The 23,648-nt window shown below is 39.5% G+C and overlaps 1 protein-coding gene across 1 annotated transcript in view; it reads left to right on the top strand.

Annotated features, from left to right (window-relative positions):
• RFX7 (regulatory factor X7) overlaps nt 1–23,648 on the top strand; it is a 123,649-nt gene that overhangs the window by 5,575 nt on the left and 94,426 nt on the right. The gene's annotated exons all lie outside the window — the stretch shown is intronic.

The following is a 23,648-nucleotide window of genomic DNA, read 5'->3' as shown; positions in this document are numbered from 1 at the left end:
AAATTTAGAGATTATTTTAACCATATGTCTAAGATGTCTTTGCTTTTAAAATGGAGAATGAGCACTACATCAGCTAGCTTTCATGTATTTGTGCTTGGTTGGTTGACATACCACCTCGCTTGCATTTGGCCTGTCTCCTATGCCGAGTACACAAAAGACATAGAGTGGTTTTTGCTCGTCCGTATCTAGGCCAGCTGTGAAGGTTATGTCCCAGACGATTCCAGAAAGAAGGCAGATACTTCCTCTTCTATGGTTTGAAACTGATGAAATTGTCTTCCTTACTGGCCACAGAGACATCTGAGCAATTTCAGGCCCCTTGATTTTTAGCCTCATTTAGCTGAATATGTGTATGTATAAGTAGTAGACCAGTTTGCTTTCCCCATTGGAAAGTGTCTTGAATGTTGGTTTGTGAAAAATTGATTTGGTTTCTGCTTCACTACTAGTTTTTGGTGTCATTGGGGAAAATGAGCTTCAGAGTTGTAGGAAAAAACAGACATACCTTATTTGTTATGAAAGATATGCTTTGAGTAAAAACTTACATCAGATTGCTTTTTGTATTAGAAAAATAATGTTGCACGCTAAAATTGTTCAAAGGAAAATAAAACAAGGGTTGTCATTTACTCAAATTTGGATACTTTAAGGAAGAACAGTATGTAAGTACTTAACTGAGTACTTGTGATATACAAGTACTGTGCTAGAGACTGGCATTTGAGGAATGCCCATTCATTTGTAATATTAACCTAAGCAAAAATGTACAGTCAGACTTCTCTTTTATTCAGTTAGGGACCAGACTAAGGGATAACAAGTGTCGAAGTATTAATTGAGGGAAAAGTAGACCTTAGTTTCTGCATCTGTAAAATGAAGGCTGTATTAAATAACCTGGCAAGTTCCTTTAATTTAAATTTTTATGATTCTATTACTAAATTAATATTGACTGCAGTAAGAAAGCGTACCATAAGCACAGTAAAAGATTAACAGATTTAACTTGTCACAGGCAGTCAGCATTTTCAGTGGACAGAAATGACTTGTCAGTGTGTCTTGGGTGTTAGCCCAGGTGGACTATTTGGAGGTGTTATTTCTTATTGCTACCTTGTGCAAGGGTTGTGTTATGTGAGATTCAGTCTGCAAATATTTATTGAACATGTATTGCATTTAAACTATTTTAAGAGCTACCACTGATTATATAAAGATATTTAATGCTATGTATGCAGTATCCCTGTTGAGGAGTTTACTAGTTGCTAGTTGAGGGATTGCAGTAGGGGGACTATTTGTGTGCTTCTTTTGTTTATAAAGAGGCGCTCAGTACTTACAAGCACTTCACATAGGAATCTTTTCTTTTAGTGATAATGTAATATATAAAGACAGTGGTGAATGTTATAAAGTTAATTACGTAAATGGAAAAGGTACATATTATTTTCGGAATAATTTAGTGTGAGGTTGAGCATCACACCTTTTTGTCTAGATTAGACATGTTATTGAGTAGTTATGACCAAATGTTCTTCGTAAGTTATAAAGAACGAGATAGTAAGGTGGTTTACTCCACATACTGAGCAAACTAGATACTTGAAAATGGCAACAACCTTTTTACTCAAACTTTTATGCGGTGCCTCCTTTTCAGTCAGTCTCTGCCATTAGTCTTTTAGTTGCTTTGTCTTCTGCTTTCTGGAGGGTTCTAAGAGTTTGGGTTAAAGATGAATGGCTCGGGCCAGTAGGAGGCATAATCTTCCTGCTCTGGGCAGGATAAAAAACAAGGAACAGTAAGCTCTGAGGACCTTCCTGCCCTTGATTGCTGACCGTGAGATTAGGATAATTAGCATTCAGCCTTAACCCATGTGAATAAAAACTTTAAGACATGACTGGATTTTTCTTTCTTGAGACTGTAAATAGAGTGTGTGTTTTGGCATTTAATCTTTTCTGTATCATGGATTATATACCATGAAATTCTGGTACAACCAGAATGCTCCTTAGAAGCAAGGATGGCGAGACTACGTCTTACGTACATTGGACATGTTGTCAGGAGGGACCAATCCCTGGAGAAGGGCATCATGCTTGGTAAAGTACAGGTCAGCGAAAAAAAGGAAGACCCTCAGTGAGATGGATTGACACAGTGGCTGCAACAATGGGCTCAAGCATAATAACAATCGTGAGCATGGCGCAGGACCAGGCAGTGTTTCATTCTGTGGTGCATAGGGTTGCTATGAGTCAGAACCAACTCGATGGCACCTAACAACGTACCGTGAATATAAAACACAGTGCATTTTGGTTAATTATGTGTGATACATCTTCCAGACATCTATTACAGTAACTCCTACATATATTCAAACAGTTTTGTGGAGAGGTGAGGTTTTATATTCTTCGTATCTGAGAACAAACTAAAAACATAGAGATAGTCCTTGCTATTAGAATTTCCAATGGGTTCCTGAGTTTGGATAGTGAGATGTCAGAGATGCATACCTTGTTATTCCAGTCTGTTATGTCTCAGAATTTTGGAAGGCAAGAGTTCATGTAATGTGAAATACCATCTTCTCCAGATAGCCACACTCAAAAAAAATTTATCTGAGTTCATTTGTTTTCTGAGTTTGGATAGCAGTGTTCAAACAGAGGATACCTTTACATGCATTCCAACACAGGATTAGCAGATTGATTTGAATTTGCATACTACATCTGATTGATTAGTGATGCCTGCCAAGGGCAGGGGACTGAGAAGTGATGGTGAGCAGCCCTGCGCTTGCCTCCCCTTTTCTCTCTGAAGTTAGTTGTTTTTAGTACTTGAAGCTCTGTTGTAAATAAAGCATAAGAACTGTTGGTTATCTGGAAGGGTAAGGGTTGCTGGGCTATAAACACGGAGTGCACTTGGGTTTGTTTTTCTTTTCTTTTTCTCTCTACTAGTATTCTTTTAATTTTTCTGTGGTTTTCCTGCTTTGATCACCTTGTTCTGCCAAGTAGCTACAAGATGAGAGCAGAGGATGACTGTAGTAAGTGGCTATTTCAGTTTGAACTACTCATAACCCTTTCTGTTTGCTTTCAGTATCTTGTTTCTCTGCTTATGCCTGTGCTGGTCCCTTTACTTGCTACCTTAAGAACCTTTCTCCTTTTTCTGCTGATACAAGCGTCTTAAGTTTGAGATCCAACTCATGAAGCACTGCCTCCATGAAACTTTCCCCACTTTCCAGGCAGCAGTGATCCAAGTTGTGTAAATTAATTTTTTTTCCAGTAGTTTAGACTGGTCTTACCTGAGATGAGTCCATTTTAGTGAGTTTTTACTGAATATAAATAAAACATTCTCATTTTTAATAAGTAAAATTCACAGAAATTCAGCGAGTGCATCTACCCAAAATGAAGCAGTCATGGCCATAATCAGTTATTTACAGTACACAATAAAATATGTTATTTGTGTATGGGGAAGCCAAAGACTTGTCGTTGTTTTTGTAGTATATATGAAGTTTTAAACATTTACTTGGATAAGAATCCACTTCATCTTGTTTGGAGTGAACTTGGTGCTTCTGGGAGACTGGGAAATGGATTTGGACAAGATGCGTCAGTTAGTGTAACTGAATCACTTCCCTAATTTGATTACAGTCATTAGATCTGTTAATCGTATGTGTAGATAAGCAGTCTGTGATCTAAAATTTAACTGTCAGGTTATTAAATTCATGATTCCTTTTTCTCAAGCGGCAGCATTTAAGCAAATTCTGTACACAAAAGTTTCAAAAGAAGTGAGCAAGTCAAAGGTTAATCCTAAATTTACAGATTCAAGTGGTCAGGCAAAACGGAATTCAAGTTATTTAATGTCTGCTACATACAAGGCGTGGAGCCCTGGTGGCGCAGTGGTTAAGAGCTCTGCTGCTAGCCAAGGTCGGCAGTTTGAATCTACCAGCGACTCCTTGGAAACCCTATGGGGCAGTTCTACTCTGTCCTATAGGTTGCTATGAGTCGGAATTGACTCATCGGCAGTGGGTTTGGTTTTAAGAGTTTTGGTTACATACAAGGCATAGAAGGATTAAAAAGTCCTAAGACACTGTCCTTCCCTTTAACACAGTCTTGTGTGGTAGAAGTGTGCATTATTCATTGAATTTAACAAAAGTCTAAGATTTTGTTTAATGCAGTTATGTTGTAATCAGTGGTATAAACAAATACAGAGTTATATGAGGGAGGGATTCAGTGAGGACATAATATTTTTATTGTCAAAATTCAGGATGGTGACCTTAACCTGGAAGAATCATGGGATGAGCTGTTGGTCCAAACACACTTAACAGTGGACTTGCTGGAGATGTTTATTCCCACCAGCAGGAACTGGGTTCAGAGTTGTTGATGGCAGTGAACCTTGCAATAAGGAGAATGATAGGAGGAGAATACTTTAGGACAAAACTTGCCTGACTGTGGGGTGGGGTCTCAGTCAACCAAGCACAGTCTTTTCATCTAAGTTTTAATTTTCAAAGATAGAAGAAAGAGTGTAAGTAAAATAATAGAGAAGAAAGAGGCAATAGGGATGGGGGGAGGCTGGGGTACAGGACTGAGAGCTTCCCCAGTAGCAGTCTTGGAGAGGACTGTGCCCCCTGAATTGACTCAGGGAATAACAGCTACTTCATGAGGAAAAAAAAAACCAAACCAAACCCGTTGCCATCGAGTCGATTCTGACTCATAGCGACCCTGTAGGACAGAGAAGAACTGCCCCATAGAGTTTCCAAGGAGCGCCTGGTGGATTCGAACTGCCAGGCCTTTGGTTAGCAGCTGTAGCATCTAACCACTACACCACTAGGGTTCATGAGGAGAACTAGGATGTTTAATGTGAGATCTCTCGTGTACCTCATTCAGCCTGTACCTTGACTCCTGTATCCATGTGCTTTTCCATTACCAGGGGCAGTTTTTATTCTCTTACTTTGGATTCAACCCTTTCCCAGTACTTAGGGAGTTTATTTTAACACATACCCTATTTCTCTCAGCATCATCAAACTGTTCTTTCCCACAAGCTTCTTTTCCTGTAACTTTAGATGTCTTTGTGACTTCCTTAAAGCAGTAGCAGACAACCTTGGAGAAAGTTATTTTGCAATAAAATAAAGGGTTGATATCTCAGTGACCTAAAGAACTCATTCACAGTCATGAGAAAATAGTAAAGTCATCAGGTAAGTGCATAGTACATAGTTATCATTGCATTCACCCATGGTCAGCCGTTCAAAGATAGTTACACGCACACAGTAACAGTGATCAGATGTGCACGAGAGTATGGGATGTTATAACTCGAGAATCAACAAACTTTAAAGGGCCAGTTAGGAAGTCTTTTTGGCTTCGCAGGACACAGGGTCTCTATTGCAGCTACTCAGTTCTGCTACATGAGGAAAATAGCCGTAGACAGTATATAAATGAATGGACATGGCAGGGTTTGTCCCACTATTAGCAGGATTTGGCCTTCAGGCGGTAGTTTGTAGTGCCTATGACCCATTGCGGTCCTGGAAAAACAACTCAGTGATCTACACATGTTCCGTTGCTGTTCATAAGATTTTCACTGGCTAATTTTTTCAGAAGTAGACCACCAGGTCCTTCTTCCTAGTCTGTCTTAGTCTGGAAGCCCCGCTGAAACCTGTGCACCATGGGCGACCCTGTTGGTATTTGAAATACCGGTGGCATAGCTTCCAGCATCACAGCAACACGCAAGCCCACACAGTACAGCAATCTAACAGACGCATATTGGTGCCCATTCCAAAGAAAGGTGATCCAACAGATTGTGGAAATTATTGAACAGTATCATTACTTTCACAAGTAAAATTTTGCTGAAGGTCATTAAAAAGCAGTTGCAGTAGTACATCGACAGGGCACTGCCAGAAATTCAAGCCAGATTCAGAAGAGTACGTGGAACGAGGGATATCATTGCTGATGTCAGATGGATCTTGGCTGAAAGCAGAGAATACCAGAAAGATGTTTACCTGTGTTTTATTGACTCTGCAAAGGCATTTGACTCTATGGATCGTAACAAATTAAGGATAACGTTGTGAAGAATGAGAATTCCAGAACACTTAATTGTGCTCATGAGGAACCTGTACATGGTTCAAGAGGCAGTCGTTCAAACGGAACAAGGGGATATTGCATGGTTTAAAGTCAGGAACGGTGTGCGTCAGGGTTGTATCCTTTCACTATACTTACTCAGTCTGTATGCTGAGCAAATAATCCGAGAAGCTGGACTGTACGAAGAAGAACGCGGCATCAGGATTGGAGGACGACTCATTAATAACCTGCGGGATGCAGATGACACAACCATGCTTGCTGAAAGTGAAGAGGATTTGAAGCACTTATTGATGAAGCTCCAAGACTACAGCCTCCGGTATGGATTACATCTTAACATAAAGAAAACAGGAATCCTTACAACTGGACCAGTAAACAGCAGCATGATAAATGGAGAAAAGATTGAAGTTGTCAAGGATTTCATTTTACTTGGATCCGCAGTCAACACCCATAGAAGCAGCAGTCAAGAAATCAAGCGATGCATTGCATTGGGCAAATCTGCTGCAAAAGACCTCTTCAAAGTGTTAAAAAGCAAAGATGTCACTTTAAGGACTAAGGTGCGCCTGACGCAAGCCAGGGTGTTTTCTGTCGCCTCATATGCATGTGAAAGCTGGACATTGAATCAGGAAGACTGAAGAAGAATTGATGCCTTTGAATTATGGTGTTGGCAAAGAACATTGAATAGACCATGGACTGCCAGAAGCATGAACAAATCTGTCTTGGAAGAAGTACAGCCAGAATGTTCCTTAAAAGCAAGGATGGCGAGATTTCATCTCATGTACTTTAGATGCGTTATCAGGAGGGACAAGTCCCTGGAGAAGGACATCATGCTTGGTAGACGGTCATTGAAAAAGAGGAAGACCGTCAACGAGGTGGATTGACACAGTGGCTGCAACAGTGGGCTCAAGCATAACAATTCTGAGGATGGCACGGGACTGGGCAGTGTTTTGTTCTGTTGTTAATAGGGTCACTATGAGTCGGCACGGTCTCGACGGCACCTGACAGCAACAGCAGTCTATGAATAGTAGTTCTCAGTCTGCCCTCCCTTCCACTGACAGACAATGAAAGATGAACACCCTCTTAGTATGAACTGTCCTGTAAGTCTTCTGTATGCAAATCCAGGATTATATGCAAAGCATATTAGGATGCAAATGAGTGAAAGTTATATTTCAGAGATAGTCTGAACTCAGCTCCTAATAACAATAAAAAAGTGTATCATCACAGACTTGGGTGCTTTATCATTTAGAAACTAATTATTTGTAACGTACATCATGAATTTGTTGTAACACTACATTTGAGAACATTTGCTAAAAAGTGCAACTCGAATAATAAAGAGTTCAAGGGAAAAGGGCCATATTTTGTTTACAGTTTTGTGTATGAACTGTTTAATTTCCTCCATTTAGAATTAATTTTATAACTAATTATCAAGCACTTATGTGGATTCTGATTTTTTTAAAAGCAGCTTATTGAGACAATTTACATACCATGAAACTCCCCAGTTTTAAGTGTATAATTCAGTTGTTTTTAGTATACTTACAGGCTTGTGCAGTTACATCACAACCTAATTTTAGAATATTTTGATTTTTTAAAGCAGTTTAATAGTGAATTATGTTGACCAGATCACATAGAATAATAACGGTTAGAAGTGGAAAGGTTATTTATCTAAATATAATTCTGGAGGGTCATGACAGTGGGAACATTTGAAGTAGTATCTCCTTTCCAGTTTCATGAGACTGAACAATAGGGCATAGGTTTCTAAAAACTTAAAAGATGAAACTGCACTTGATCTATTTCTTTTTCTCTGCAGCCTTTCTTTGTCTTTATTTACTGTTGACCACCCTTCATTACTTTTGGATATGCTAGAAAGCTTTTTTTCTCCCATACTCTCATTACTAGACTTTGGATGGTTTTGTGCTTTGAGTATTCTGTCCCTGTCCTCCATCTTTCTTATCTAGTTTTCAGACAGCTCCTCTCCCTTTACCAAATTCTTACAGACTCGTTCTTCTTTACTTAAACCTTTTTTATGCCAAACCCTGTAGTTCAAGTACTGCCATGAGTCAGAATCTACTTGATGGCAGTGGGTTTGTTTTTTTGGTAGTTGGAGTTACATTCATTCACTTGTTATTTATTGAGTGCCTACAGGATGCTAGGGAATACAGCAGTGAACCAAAGTACATGAAAGCCATGCCGTATAGTGTAGTGGCCCAGCGCAGGTCCTAGAGCCAGATTACCTAGGATCAGACCCTAGCTCTTCCACTGAGTATGTGACTTTGGGCAAGTTACTTAGATTCTCCACACCTCAGTTCCCTCATCTTTATAATAGTATTTACTACGTAAAGATGAAGTGTTATTATTTATACATCACTTGGCATTAGTAAACAATATAAACATTTGTTGTTGTCGTTAGATGTGCCCAGTTGGTTCTGACTCATAGCGACACTATAGGACAGAGCAGGACTGCCCTATAGGGTTTCCAGGGAATGGCTGGTGAATTTCACCTGCCAACCTTTTGGTTAGCAGTTGAGCTCCTCAACCACTGCACCACCAGGGCTCCATGTAAACATTAGCCATTATTATTATAAATGTTATTTTAGAGTGGGAGGAGTCAGATACATAACTAAGGAAAAGATATGTGTCAGATGGTCATAAGTATTATGAAGAAAAATTAAGCAAGTTAAACAAACAGAGAAACAAACCAGGGAATGCCAGTGGTGGGAGTGAGGAGTGCTGTAGTTTAGAGAGAGTCTTCAAGAGGAAGGGTCACAAAGTATGGAACATTGAAGCCTAAGGAGGCAGTGGAGGCAACCATGATAATATCTGCAGGAAGAGTTTTCCAGGCACAGGGAATAGCAAACACAAAGGTGAGAAGGCAGCAAGCGAGGAAGCCAGGTGACAGGAGTGTCGTGAGTGAAGTGTAAAAGATGAGGTCAGAAATGAAGGAGGGGCAGATTTATGTAGTAAGCAGGAAGACTTTGTTGTTTAACCTGAGCTAGGAGCCATTGGCGGGCTCTGAGCCGAGAAGTGACATCACGTGACTTCTGTTTGAAAAGGTTTAGTTTGGCTGCTGTTGTCCAGAAGAGACTGTAGAGGGAAAAGGGCAGAAACAGGGAGACCAGTGAGATGTTCTTTGCAGCAGTAATCCAAGTGAGAGATGCTGGCTGGGATTGGGGAGGGTAACAGAGGTAGGATGAAGTGGTTGGAATTTAGATATCAGAAACTTATTACTTCATAAGTTTTCTTTAATTAACAGGTATTACAACCTCCACATAGAGAATATACTTAAAAAAAATTTTGTAGGATAACTTAAAATTCCATTGTCTGCTTTGTTGTAAGGCACACTCGTATTACTTAAAATAATGGAGAAGAATGGGGGGGGGTTTTAACTCAAAGTATGAGCAATTTTACTAATCTACACAAACCTCTTTTAAAATTAGCTTGACCTGTATACCAAGTTTGAATTTATAAAATATGTGAGATTCCAGGGAATTCAGGATTTATTTCAAAAGGCATTTAAAAATAAATGTGCAGATTTTCTGTTGTAGATAGTAACTAACTTTACAAAAATTAACTTTACATACTTTTAAAAAATTATCTGTGGCATAAAATGAAGCATGTCTGTCATTTGACTTTGAGATGTGAGTGTGTATAATGTTCTTTTAATTAACTTTCTGTAAAGTAGGGAAACGTTAGTATGCCCATTAATGGTAGGGAAACTGTTCATTTCTGTGGCTTCACCTCAGTTTGGGCTAAGTTATCTCTAGCTGAAAGTATCAGCTTAAAGCAAAGGTGCTACCACCTTCAAAGCATTCCTGAAGTAGGGATGATGATTAAATTGTTGTTGTTGTTAGGTGCCGTCAAGTCTATTCTGACTCATAACGACCCTGTGTACAACAGAACGAAACACTGCCTGGTCCTGTGCCATCCTCACAATCGTTGTTATGCTTGAGCTTATCGTTAGAGCCACTGTGTCAGTCGTCCATCTTGCTGAGGGTCTTCCTGTTTTTCACTGACCCTCTAATTTACCAAGCATGATGTCGTTCTCCAGAGACTGGTCTCTCCTGGTAACCCATGTCCAAAGTACATGAGACAAAGTCTCGCCATCCTCGCTTTCAAGGAGCATTCCAGCTGTACTTCTTTCAAGACAGATTTGTTTGTTCTTCTGGCAGTCCATGGTATCTTCAATATTCTTCGCCCACACCATGATTCAAAGGCATCAATTCTTCTTCAGTCTTCCTTATTCATTGTCCAGCTTTCACATGGCATATGAGACGATTGAAAACACCATGACTTGGGTCAGATGCACCTTAGTCTTCAAGGTGACATCTTTGCTTTTTTAACAAAGTCTTTTGCTGATCACTTCCCCCGTGGTGGCATTTAACACGTTCCTCTGTCCCTTGTATTCCCTATAAATTAGTAGGTGGATCAGAAGGCTTGTTCCCAGTGTTTTGGCAAGGCCCCTTCCGGTTAGCTGAATCCTGACTGACATAATACTCTTTTATTTTTCTCTAGATTTCATTTATTTTGTTGTGGTTGTTGAGAATATGCCTGGCAAAACATATGCCAATTCAACAGTTTCTACATGTACAATTCAGTGACACTGATTACATTCTTCAAGTTGTGCAACCATTCTCACACTCCTTTTCTGAGTTGTTCCTCCCTCATTAACATAAACTCACTGTCCCCTAAGGTTCCTATCAAGTCTTTCAAGTTGCTGTTGTCATTATGGTCCCATATAGATACATCTTAAAAGAGCACAAGGCTCAAGGCAGACATTCTTTACTAGTTAAGCTAAACTGTTGTTTGGTTTTAACAAGACTTCAGTTGATGTTTTTGGTTTAAGGTTTAAAGATTATCTCAGGGCAGTAGTTTCAGGGGTTCATCCAGCCCCCTTGGCTCCAGAAAGTCTGGAGTCTGTGAGAATTTGGAATTCTGTTCTACATTTTCCCTCTTTTGATCAAAGATTCTTCTGTAGAATCTTTGATCAAAATGTTCAGTAATGGTAGCCAGGCAGCATCCAGTTCTTCTGGTCTTATGGCAAAAGAGGCAGTTCATGGAGGCAGTTAGTCACACATTCCATTTCCTCCTTCTATTCCTAACTCTCCTTCTTCTTCTAATGCTCCAGGTGAATAGAGACCAATTGTAGCTTGAATGGCTGCTTGTGAGCTTTTAAGATCCTAGGCACTACACACTGAACTAAGAGGTGCAACAGAAGCACTAAACGTGTTATTAGGCCAATTAACTGGAATGTCCCATGAAACCATGACCATAAACCTCCAAGCCAAGGAGCCAAATCCCATGACGTGTTTGGTTGTACATAAACAGCCTCAGCAGCTACTCTTTTTTCGTCATTGTCGTAAATATATCTATCCTACAACTTTTGCCAGTTGAACTTTTTATAGGCGTGCAACTCATAGACAGCAATTCAATTTATTGGCTGTGCAACCCTACCCTTAATCAGTGTGACTTGTCCATCACCGTAAACCTAAAACTCAGTATTCCATAAGCCATAACCCTCCCTGCCCCTCTTGTCTCCTCCTTCCAGCCCATGGTAACCACTAATAAACTTTGGTCTTTATACATTTGTGTATTCTTGTCTTTTTATGTAAGCGAGATCATACAATATTTGTCCTTTTGTGATTAACTTATTTCACTCAGCATAATGTCTTCACACTGCACCCATATCGTAGCGTGTGTTAAGACTTCATTTCTCTTACTGAGTAGTATTCCATTTTTTGTTTATCTGTTCATCTGTTGATGCACATTTAGGTTGTTTCCACCTTTTGGCTATTGTGAATAGTGCTGCAGTCAACATTGGTGTACAAGTACCTGTTTGAGTCTCTTCTCAAGTCTTTTGGGTATATACCTAGGAGTGGAATTAGTGGGTGTACGGTAGTTATATTTTTAGTTTTTTGAGGAACTGCCACAGTTTTCCACAACAGCTGTATCATTTTGCATTCCCACCAGCAATGGATAAGGGTTCTAATTTTCCACATCTTCTCCCACATTTGTAATCTTCTGTTTGTTTTTTAATCTCAGCCGTCCTAGTGAGAGTGAAATGGTATCTCATTGTGGTTTTGATTTGCATCTCTCCGGCTAGTGACACTGAACATCTTTTCTTGTGTTTGGTGGTCGTTTGAATGTCCTCTTGGAAATGTCTATTTAAGTTCTTTGCCCATTTTGTGATTAGGTTATTTGTCTTTGTTTTTAAGTTGTCAGTTTTTATATATTTTGGTTATTAGATTCTTATCAGATACATGGTTTCTGAAATATTCTCCCGGTCTATACCTTGTCTTTTCACTTTCTTGGGAGTCTTTTGGTGAACAGAAGTTTTTAATTGTTATGAAGTCCCATTTATTTATTTTGTCTTTTGCTGTTTGTGCATTTGGTATTATATTAGATAATCCATTGTTAACAGCTAGGCCCTTGCCCCTGAATTTTCTTCTAAGAATTTTATGACTTGTTTTCACATTTTGAATTTGCTTTTGTGTATGGTGTGACATATATATCCTGTTTAATTTTTCTGTGTGTGGAAATCCAAATTTGACAACACCATTTATTGGAGAGACTCTTCTTTCACCATGGAATGGACTTAGCACTCTTATTCCATTGGTCTTTGTGTCTGTTGTTATACAAGTAGTAGGTTGATTTGATTGCTGTAGCTATATATTTTAAAATCTAGAAGTATGAGTCCTACTTTGTTCTTTTCTTTCAACATGCTTTAGCTGTTCAAGGCCTCTTGCCATTCTATATAAAGTTGAAGGTTGGTTTTTCTGTTTCTGTAAGGAAGTCTACTGGAATTTTGATCAGGATTGTGCTGACTCTATAGATTGCTTTGGGTAGTACTGACATCTTAACAATATTAAGTCTTCCAGTCCCTGAACATGGAACATCTTTCCATTTATTTAAGTCTTCTTTAATCTCTTTCAGCAGTGTTTTATAATTTTCATTGTATAAATCTTTCACATACCTGTTTAAAGTTATTCCTAGGTATTTTATTCTGTTAGATGCTGTTGTAAATGGAATCATTTCCCTAATTTCTCTTTCAGATTTCTCCTTGCTGGTGGGTAGAAACCCAACTGATTTTTGTTTGTTGAACTTGTACCTGGCTACTTTGCTAAATTCCTGTATTAGCTCTAGAAGCTTTCTCATAGACTCTTTGGGATTTTATATGTATATAGGATCATGTCTTCCATGTAGAGATAATTTTACCTTTTTTCCAATTGTGATACCTTTTATTTCTTTTTCTTATCTTATGGCTCTGGATGGGACTATTAATGCAAAATTGAATAAAAGTGGTGAGAGTGGGCACCCTTGTTTTCTTCCTGATTTCAGGGGGAAAGCTCTCAGTCTTTTCCATTAAGTGTAATGTTGGCTGTTGGCTTTTCGTATGTTCCCTGAATCATATTGAGGAACTTTTCTTCTATTCCAGTCTTCTTGAGGGTTTTCATCAAGAAAGGGTACTGGATTTTATCAAATACTTCTTTTGCATCCACAGAGATGATCGTGTGGTTCTTTTCCTTTGTTCTGTTGATGCAGTGTATTATGTTGATTGATTTTCTAATGTTGAACCATCCCTGCATTCCTGGAATAAATCCCACTTGGTTGTAGTGTATGACTCTTTTAATATGCTGTTAGATTCTGTTTGGTAGTATTTTGTTGAGGATTTTTGTATCTATATTCATAAGAAATATTGTCCTGTAGTTTTATTTTTTTGTGGTTAAAGTTATTCCTAGGTTTGAAAAGTTATTCCAGAGTTATTCTTTGGTTTGTTTTGGTATCAGGGTTATGTTTGCTTCATAGAATGAATTAGGGAGTATCCCATCCTTCTCTATCTTTTGGAAGAGTTTAAACGGTATTGTTGTCAATTCTTGTCTAAATATTTGGTCAGATTCCCCAGTGAAGCCATCTAGTCCAGGACTTTTTTTTGTTGGGAGGTTTTAGATCACTGCTTCAGTTTCTTGACTTGCTATGGATCTGTTGAGATTTTTTTATTTTCCTTTTGAGTCAGTTTGGGTAGGTTGTGTGCTTCTAAGAATTTGCCCATTTCATCTAGGTTGTCCAGTTTATTGTAGTACAGTTGTTCAAAATACTCTGTCATAAGTCTCTTTGTTTCTGTCAGGTCAGTTGTAATATCTCCTCTTCCATTTCTTATTTTGATCATTTGAATCTTTACTTTTTTTTCTATGTCGGTGTAGCTAAAGGTTTGTCAGTTTTATTGATCTTTTTAAAGAACCAACTTCTTGCTTTGCTGATTCTATTATTTTTCTGGTTTTTTAAAATTTATCTTTGTTATTTGCTATCTTCTGGTAAGTGTAGGCTTAGTTTACTCTTCTTGTTCTAGTTCCTGAATAGTAGAGTTAGGCTGTTGATTTGAGATCGTTCTTCTTTTTTCTTGTAGGCATTTGTTGCTGTAAGTTTCCCTTTTGAGTACTGCCTTTGCTACATACCATAAGTTTTGTTATGTTGTGCTTTCATTTTCATTTGACTCTGTTATGGATTTAATTATGTCTCCCAAAAATATGTGTTGTAAATCCTGACCTCTGTGCCTGTGGTTATGATCCCATTTGGGAGTGGGTTGTCTTTATTGCGTTAATGAGGCAGGATTAGGGTAGGATATATCTTGAGTCAGTCTCTTTTGAGATATAAAAAAGATTAAACAAGTGAGTAGAGAGAGATGGGGTAAGATAGATGCCAAGCCATGTGAAGATTGCCCAGGAGCAGAAGCTCAAAAGAGACAAGGACATTCCTCCAGAGTCAACAGAGAGAAAAAGCCTTCCCCTAGAGACAGCAACCTGAATTCAGACTTCTAGACTCCTAAACTGTGAGAAAATAAATTTCTGTTTGTTGAATCTACCCACTTTTGGTATTTCTGTTACAGTAGCACTAGATAACTAACACAAAATTTGGTACTAAGCAGTGGGGGTGCTCTTGTAACATACCTACAGTGTGGAAGTGGTTTTGGAATTGGGTAATGGGTAGAGGCTGGAAGAGTTTTAAGGTACCTAATAGTAAGAGCCTAGATTGTCTCGAAGAGATTGTTGATAGAATTATGAACATCAAAGGCAGTTCTGGTGAGGATTCAGAAGGAAGTGAGGAGAGCCATAGAGAAAGTTGCTGTCATCTTAGAAAATACCTGTGGCACCAGCAAAAGAATGTTGCTAGAAATGTTGGATGTTCAGTGTGCTTTTCGTGAGGCTTTAAAAGGAAATGATGAACATATAATTGGACAATGGTTGAAGGGCAGTGCTTTTTATGCAGTGGCAAAAAACTTGTCTGAATTATGTTCAAATGTCTGATGGAAGTTAGAATTTGTAAGTGGTGAACTTGGATATCTTCTAGCTGAGGAGATTTCTAAACAAGATGTTAAAAGAGCCATGTGGTTTCTCCTTGCTCCTATATAGTAAAATGCGAGAGGAAAGAGATGGACTTAAAAATGAACTGTGCAAAATGAAAACAAAGCATAAAGATTTGGAAAATTCTGTTGTATAAACTGGAAACCCTGCTGAAGTAGTATAAACTAAGGAGATATGTCCTAGAATTTTCACCAAGGAGGTAGATACACAATCTTTTGTTAAAGAGATTAAGCCTGTGACTGGTGGATCTAACCAACTACCACAGCAGAACATCCATCAGCTTAGACTGAAGGGTACAGAGAAAGAACAAAAGGAAAGAACACTGTCTGCCTCTTGGAATTCTACAGGCAGGAAACTAATGTTTCCTGTAGGCCAAAGGAGCTATATCTGTTGTCCTCCAAGAAAAGAAAAGGGCCATCTCTGGGGCAGCTTGGAGATCAGCAGACTGTTGGAAGGATCATGGGAAACAGGGCTGCATTGGTTTCAAAGGGTGGAGTTGCAGCCTCCTAGGTTTCAAAGAGTCAGATCTTCACCAACTCAGTTCTGGAGTGTTGGGCCACCACTCATGAGTACTAGGGGATGGGGCCACCACCCAAAGATGAAGGGACAGTGCTGCCATGCCCAAGGGATAGAAGAACGAGACTTGCTGGGACTGAGGGAGTGGGGTCGCCACTCAAGATGTGCTAGGAGAATGGAGTCGCCTAAAGCGAGGGAGCAGAGTTGCCATCCCAGTGGGCCTGGAAGGCGAAGCTGAAGCCCAGGTCCGAGGGGCCTCCATCCAGAATCCAGAGGGCATGGCCAACACTCAGTCTGGAGGGCCAGGTCATTGCCCAGATGATCCCAGAGAACAGAGGATTATTTTCAAGCCTTGAGAGCTAATGTAATTTCTTTTGCTGGATTTTGGATTTGCTTGGTGCCCACTATCCCTTCTTTCCCTCCAGTTTCTCCCATTTGTAATGGAAATCTCTGCCTTGTGCCTCTTCACCATTGTGGAAACAGATGAAACAGATGAAGAGAAATTTTGCCCCAGGATGGAATACACCTAAAATCTCACCAGTATTTGATTTAGATGCTTCAGAAGATGAGATTTTGGATTTGAAGTTGATTAAAGACTTTTGCGATGATGTGGTGGGGTGAATGTGTTTTGCAGGCGGCAAGGGCGTTAATCGGGGGGGAGGCAAAGAGTGGAATGGTATGGATTGAATTAGAGTCTTTCTAAGACAGACTCTAAGATTTGTAATTTTTTTCCTTCCTTGACCCACTGGTAGTTTTAATAGTGTGTTATTTAATTTCCACATGTTTGTGTATTTTCCAGTGTTTTGTTTTTTCTGTTATTGATTTCTAGTTTGTTCCCGTGTGGTTAGAGAAAATGCTTTGCATGATTTTAATCTTTTTAAACTTATTGAGAATTGCTTTGTGACCTAACGTGGTCTTTTCTGGAGAATGATCTATGTACACTTGAGTAGAATGTACACTGTGCTGTTGTTGGGTGAAAAGTTCTGTATATGTCTGTAAGTCTAGTTAGTTTGTAGTATCATTCACGTTCTCTGTTTCCTTGTTGATCTTTTTTCTGGCCAACACACGTACTCCTCACTTATAGACTGTCTCATTATCTGACATTTCACATTTACAACAGTAGTGAAAAATCTACTATCTCACTATTTTGTGCATTAACGACGTACGTCTGACAATAACAGACGCTGAGGTGCGAGGTGAGAGTAACGCTGACTGTGATGGTTAAGGTCATGTGTTAACTTGGCTGGGCCATGATTTTCAGTGGTTTGGCAGTTATGTAATGATGTAATATGGCAGTGTTGTAAAGATGTAGTCATCCTCCATTTTGTGATCTGATGTGGTCGTCCTCCATTTTTGCATGATGCCGATTTCTGCATAATGACCTGGTCTTTGGAATCTAACCATGTTGATAAGTGAGAGTGAGTGTATTGAAATTGGTATATTGACGTCTCCAACTATTATTGTAGTACTGTCTATTTTTACCTTCAATTCTGTTAGTGTTTGCTTATATATTTAGGTGCTCCAATATTGGATGTGTATATATTTATGATTTTTAAATCTTCTTGATGAATTGGCCTTTTTATCATGATATAAAGTCCATCTTTATCTATTCTAACACATTTTGTCTTAAAGTCTTGTTTGTCTGATATTAAGATTGCCACCCCAGCTCTATTTTTATATTATTTGCATGGGATTTTTTTTTCCAATCTTTTACTTTCAGCCTATCTGTGTCCTTGGGTCTAAGGTGTGTCTCTTGTAAGTAGCATATTGTTGGATCTTTTTTTTTTTTTTTTAAATCCATTCATTCTGCCACTCTCTGCCATTTGACTGGAGCATTTAGTCCATTTACATTCATTGTAATTACCAACAAGAAGTGATTTACTTCTACCATTTTGTTACTTGTTTTTTGTGTGTCCTAAGTCTTTTTCATCTTTGTCCTTTATACTGCCTGTTTTTGTGTTTGGTTGGTTTATTATAGTGAGTCATTTTGGTTCCCTTCTCCTTTCATTTTTTGTGTGTTTTTTAGATGTTTTCTTAATGGTTACCTTGAATATTACATTTAACAGCTTGTATTTATAACATCCTAGGGTAAGTGGGTACCAACTTAATTTCAGTAATATTCAAGAAATTCTGTGCCGATACCATTCCTCCCTCAACCCCATTTTGTTGTCGTTATCACTAATTACGTCTTTGTATTTTGTGTGTTTTGTAACATAATTTTATCCTTGTTTTTTATATATTTGTTGTTAAGAGCATGAAGGATAAAATGATTGGAAGGCTCAAGCATGAATACCTTATTACTAGCCCTTATACTTGATCATGGAATCCGCTTTATTAGAGATCTTTCTTTTTCTGTATGACTTTGAATTTCTTTCTAGTGTCTTTTCCCTTCCATTTGCACAAATCCCAGTAGTATTTTTCGTAGTATTGATCTGGTGGATATGAATTCTCTCAGTTTCTGTTCGTCTGGGAGTGTTTTAATTTCTCCCTTATCTTGAGGACAGTTTTGCTGGGTATAGTATTCTTGGTTGACAGATTTTTTTCTTTCAGCATTTTAAATATATCATTCCATTGCCTTCTGGCCTCCAGTGTTTCTGAGGATAAATCAACACTTAATCTTATTGGGGATCTTTTATATGTGATTGCTTCTCTGTCACTGCTTTCAGGATTCTCTTTTAATTCTTACTTTTTACAAGCCTGACTATAATATATATATCTTGTTATAGATCTGCTTGGAGTTCTTTGAGCTTCTTAGATTTATAGATTCATATCCTTCGTCAGATTGGGGAAATTTTCTGTCATTATTTCGTCATATATTCTTTCTGTCCCTTTCTTTTATCTCCTTTCGGAATTCCCATGATGCACATTTTAGGTCTGTTGATGTTGTCCCATAAATTCCATTAAACCATGCTCAGCTTTCTTGAGGCTCCACACTTGATGCTCTTCAGCCTCTGTAATTTTGACTATCTTATCCTTTAATTGTTGACTCTTTCTCCTCTGTGATTAAATCTATTGTTAAATCCTTCCATTGTGCTTCTCATTTCAGTTATTTTCTCTTTCAGTTGTAATATTTCTGTTTGGTTTCTTATTATCTCTTTTTAAATCCTCATTTTGTTCTTGCATTGTTTTCCTTATTTCTTTTAGATCTTTTTCTTTGTTTCCCATTAGCTTTTTAATTATGTTTAATGTTGTTGTATTATTTTCTTAATTCTTATTGTTATTTGATCTCCCACAGATGCACTTTCACTCCCTTTGTCTTGTTCATTTGGGTGGGCTACCGTTCTCTTTTCTTTGTGTGTCTTGTGATTTCTTGTTGGGGCATTGGAATTTTTGAGGGTGTTAACTTTCTCAGTTATCCCCAGTAGTTGATGTTTTTGCTCGTACTACTTTCTGTAAAAAACTCCTGGGCGGACAGAGCCTTTGACCTTTGCTTACTGTTTCCTCTCCTTCTCTGTGATAGCTCCTTCTCCCTCCCTGGTTTAATCAGGATTAGAAGATTCGAGCTCTCAGTTTTCAACTTTCAATGTCTCCCAAACACACCAGGGAACACACTGTGGTCAGTTTGTCCGCCAGCATCCACTGCCACTTAGGTGAGTTATCGTGCACTGATCAATTTGCCCACCTAGGACGCAGTCCTTTCTCTCTCTGGTTCTTACTGTCTTCCCTTCTCTCTTTCTGCAACCACATTTTCAGTTGGAAAACCCGCACTCAGCGAACTCCTTACTGGGCTGGGTACTGTCCTCTGGTTTTGCCCGAAGCTTCCTTCTCTGCTCTGTGGGGGCTGCTTGTATCTGAGCTGATGTTCAGGGGAAGCACAGAGAGACTTTCCTCCATTTCGGGAGGAGGAGGGGCTGGCACTCCCCAGAAGGACCTCTGAGACATCTGTCTTGTTGGTTTAAGAGCCCTAGTGACCCTGTGGTGGTTGAGGGAGCAGTCTCCACTTAGGTGACCTTCCTTCTGGCTTCATTGTAGGAAACCTTCTGTAGGAGTTTGTGTTAGTCCAGCAGCTGACAGTTATTGGGTGGGGGAGGGGCTGTCATGCTCCAAATGGACCCTCGGCCTTGTTGCTGTCAGAGCCCCACATTCTAGTATGTTGGCTGTGGATGTAGCCTCCACTGAAGACATCTGTTTCCTAGCACACAGCAGCCTCAGTCAGCAGTCCTCAGTGCTGATGCAAAGGGAGCACACATACCCATACTGACTCCCAGGGAGGTCTGTCCTATTCGTTAGAGACCTGAGCTGTGGGGTGCACGGGGAGGCAGGTAGAGTGCTGACCGTTGAGAGCAGATTGCAGTACAGGGCCTTCTGTAGCAGTTTGCCAGCCTTGCTGCTCACTGTGTCCGGGTGAGGGAGGTGCTGGCATGGCCCAAGTGGACCCCGGGGAGGTCTGCCTTGTTAATTTTAGAGCAGAAGCTTAAGGTCCTGTTCTTTGTACAGGCAGGGGGTGTGGTGGTTAGGGGAGCCTGCACTTTTGCTGGGGTCACTTTCCCAGTTCACAGCAGCTGGTGCCCCTTGTGTCTGGGGGAAGTGGCAGGGACAGTGGGAGAAGCAATTTTCCTATCATATGTGACTTGTTGATTCTTTGATTCTAGCCTGTCTGTAGTTCCTGCTGCTGTCATCTGTTCGCAGATTGAGTCCCTCAAGGCCAAGCACCATCCCCTTGTTGTATTTCTTGTTGTATTTGTGAGGGAAGGTTGGAACGATGGTTTGTTTACACCACCATCTTCCCAGAATCCTGTATGTATAATCTTGTTTTTTTGGTCTTCTTTTTTTTTTTTAAGCTCTAACTTTGGAACAGTTTGCAGAAACTGACCTGCATACTGTCTTTTCTTCCAGTGTGGTGGATTTTACTGGTGTATATCGTACACTACTTTATGTTTCATTAAAAAGAAGTGTTCAGTGCTCTTAATAAAGATTTGCTAAGTTTCTTTATGATTTCTCGTTGGGGACATAGGAAATCAACTCTGTTGTGAGTGCCACACTTTTTTACAATGGGAACTTTTGTGACTGCTTCACATTAGTATAGCCTGATTTCTGCTGAGAACAAAGCAGGAGAAAAGCCTGGTGGATTGACAGCCTGTGACACTTGGCTGTCATGCTGAAGACTGAATTTTGGGGTGATGTGATTTGTTTTTTGAAGATTATTTTCAAGGGAATTCAGGATTAACTGAGCATATATGTCTTTGTGTCTGTGCCTATCTCAGTTCTTTAAAAACAAAATCTTCGGATCACTTTTTTTTCCTTGGAGAGTAATAAAGTTTTTATTCACTATTTCTTGCTCCTGGGGGATTTTTAGACATTTTAAAAACAAAACACAGAGAACCCTAAAAAGTTTCTCTTATATGAAACGTATCTGAGGAACCTCTAAACAGAAAGACAGCTCCCCGTTGGTTCTTGGGTTGGTGGCTTACACTCCCATCCCAGTGTTGGGTGCCACTTTTCTTTGGGACTGTAGTTTTGTTTTTATGTCCTTCTTCTCTGGAAAGTTTCATAACAGTATATATATTGCAGTTTATAGCTTTCATTCTGTTCATGACGATAGGAAATCTTTGGATACAGACTTGAATACCCAGTCACTGTTGAGTTGACTCCAACTCATGGCGACCCTGTGTGTCAGAATAGAACTGTGCTCCTTAGGGTTTTCAGTGGCTGATATTTTGAAAGTAGATCACCAGGCCTTTCTTCTTAGGGGCTTCTGGGTGGACTCAAGCCTCCAACTTTTCAACTAGCATCTGAGCACATTATACTAGTGGGTAATTTATATCAGGGTCACAAAAAACCAAACCCGTTACCGTCAACTCATAGCATCCCTATAGGGCACCCCTATAGGACAGAGTAGAACTGCCCATAGAGTTTCCCAAGAATGGCTAGTGGATTCGAACTGTTGGCCTTTTGGTTAGCAGCCAAACTCTTAACCACTATGCCATCAGAGCTAGATTCACTATACCCACTGCCGCTGAGTTGATTCTAACTCATAGCGACCCTATAGGACAGAGTAGAACTGCCCCATTGGGTTTCCAAGGAGTGGCTGGTAGATTCGAACTGTGGACCTTTTGGTTAGTAGCTGAGCTCTTAACCACTGCGCCACCGGGGCTGCAGATTCAATCTCAGTTCAGTGCTCAAATATTTACAGTTTTCTCTCTGTATTACTTCTTTGTTCCATCTTTGCTCTTAGCCTATTTAAGCCTGGGTTTTCTTTCTCAGTTCCTGTCACCATTTTCTGTCTTTTTTTTTCCCTCCAGCTCTGCCTCTCAAGTTCAGGGTCCAGTCTTTGACATGCTGAATATAATGATCAAGGTTTCCCACTTAACAATTTTCCCGAGCAGTCTTCCCTAGGGCTTCTACTTCCCTAGTCGTCTCCAGAAGGAACCTTCCCTCTGGATACCTAGTACAGTCCTGTTGGATGGCCACACCTATACTTTCTCTTTAATAATTAATCACCAATTCCACATCTCTCTTTCTAGTCACTACTTGAGATAGACTCTCTGTGGCCCCAAATAATCTGTGTTACTCTGTTACTACATCAGCTTCTTTAAAGCTTGCGTTTTATAAATATGGATTACGTTTTGATCTAGTCTAAAACAAGACACAAAATAATTTCCAGTAAATTGTGAAGGGGGAAGTATTGCTCCACAATCCTCTATGTTAATATAGTACTAGGCATCTGGAGTGGATAATTCAGAACCTCCTAGTTTATCTTTCTGTCTTTTTCCTATCTTTCGAAGCTCCTTGTATTTTTTTCTCCATTCCCTTTTTGTTCTGTTGGCATCTCCTATCTTGTTCTATAACTTTTCCCTCTCTTACCCTTTTTCTTCATCTGTCTCTCACCTTCTGCTCATCATAAAAGAAAAAATTTATTTGTATGCTATGTTAAAAATATGTGTCTACTATTGTATGAAACCACTGTTATAAGAACTCATGGAAACGTTTAAACATAGAACAAAGCATTCTTTGATGGTTACGAGGATGGAGAGGGAGGGACAGGGGAATTCACTAGCTAGATAGTAGACAAGAATTATCTTAGGTGAAGGGAAGGACAACACACAATACAGGGGAAGTCAACACATCTGGACTAAACCAAAGGTAAGAAGTTTCCTGAATACAACCAAACACTTTGATGGACAGAGTAGCAGGGGTAGGAGTCTGGGGACCATGGTTTTTTTTTTTTTTTTTTTAATTGTACTTCAGGTGAAGGTTTACAGAACAAATAGTTTCTCATGAAACAGTAGCACACATTGTTGTATGACATTGGTTAACAACCCCACAACGTGTCAACCCTCTAACTTCTCAACTTTTTTTTTGGTGAAAATATACATAGCCAAAGATACACGATTTCAAAAATTTCTACATGCACAGTTCAGTGACTTGACTATGCTCTTCCAGTTGTGCTGCTATTCTCACTTAAGATGAAGGCTTACAGAACAAAATAGTTTCTCATTTAACAGTTACTACACATGTTGCCCTATGACAATGGTTAACAATCTCACAACACATCAACAGTATCCTTACTCAGCCTTGGGTTCCCTATCACCAGCTTCCTTGTCCCCTTCTGCCTTCTGGCCCTTGTCCCTGGACTGCTGTACCTCATTAGTCCCATTTGGTTTTATGGGGCTGTCCACTCCCAGGCTGAACGGTGAACCTCGGAGATAACTTCACCACTGAGCTAAAAGGGTGTCTGGGGGCCATACTCCACGGGTTTCTCCAGTCTCCTTTAGGCCAGTAAACCTGGTCTTTTTTTTTTTTTTTTTTTGAGTTAGAATTATGTTCTACATCCTTCTCTAG

The sequence above is a fragment of the Trichechus manatus genome, unplaced genomic scaffold, assembly GCF_000243295.1.
Source record: "Trichechus manatus latirostris isolate Lorelei unplaced genomic scaffold, TriManLat1.0 scaffold00030, whole genome shotgun sequence".
NCBI lineage: Eukaryota > Metazoa > Chordata > Mammalia > Sirenia > Trichechidae > Trichechus > Trichechus manatus.
The sequence above is the reverse complement of the archived record's forward strand: the minus strand, read 5'-3'. Positions and strand labels throughout refer to the sequence as shown.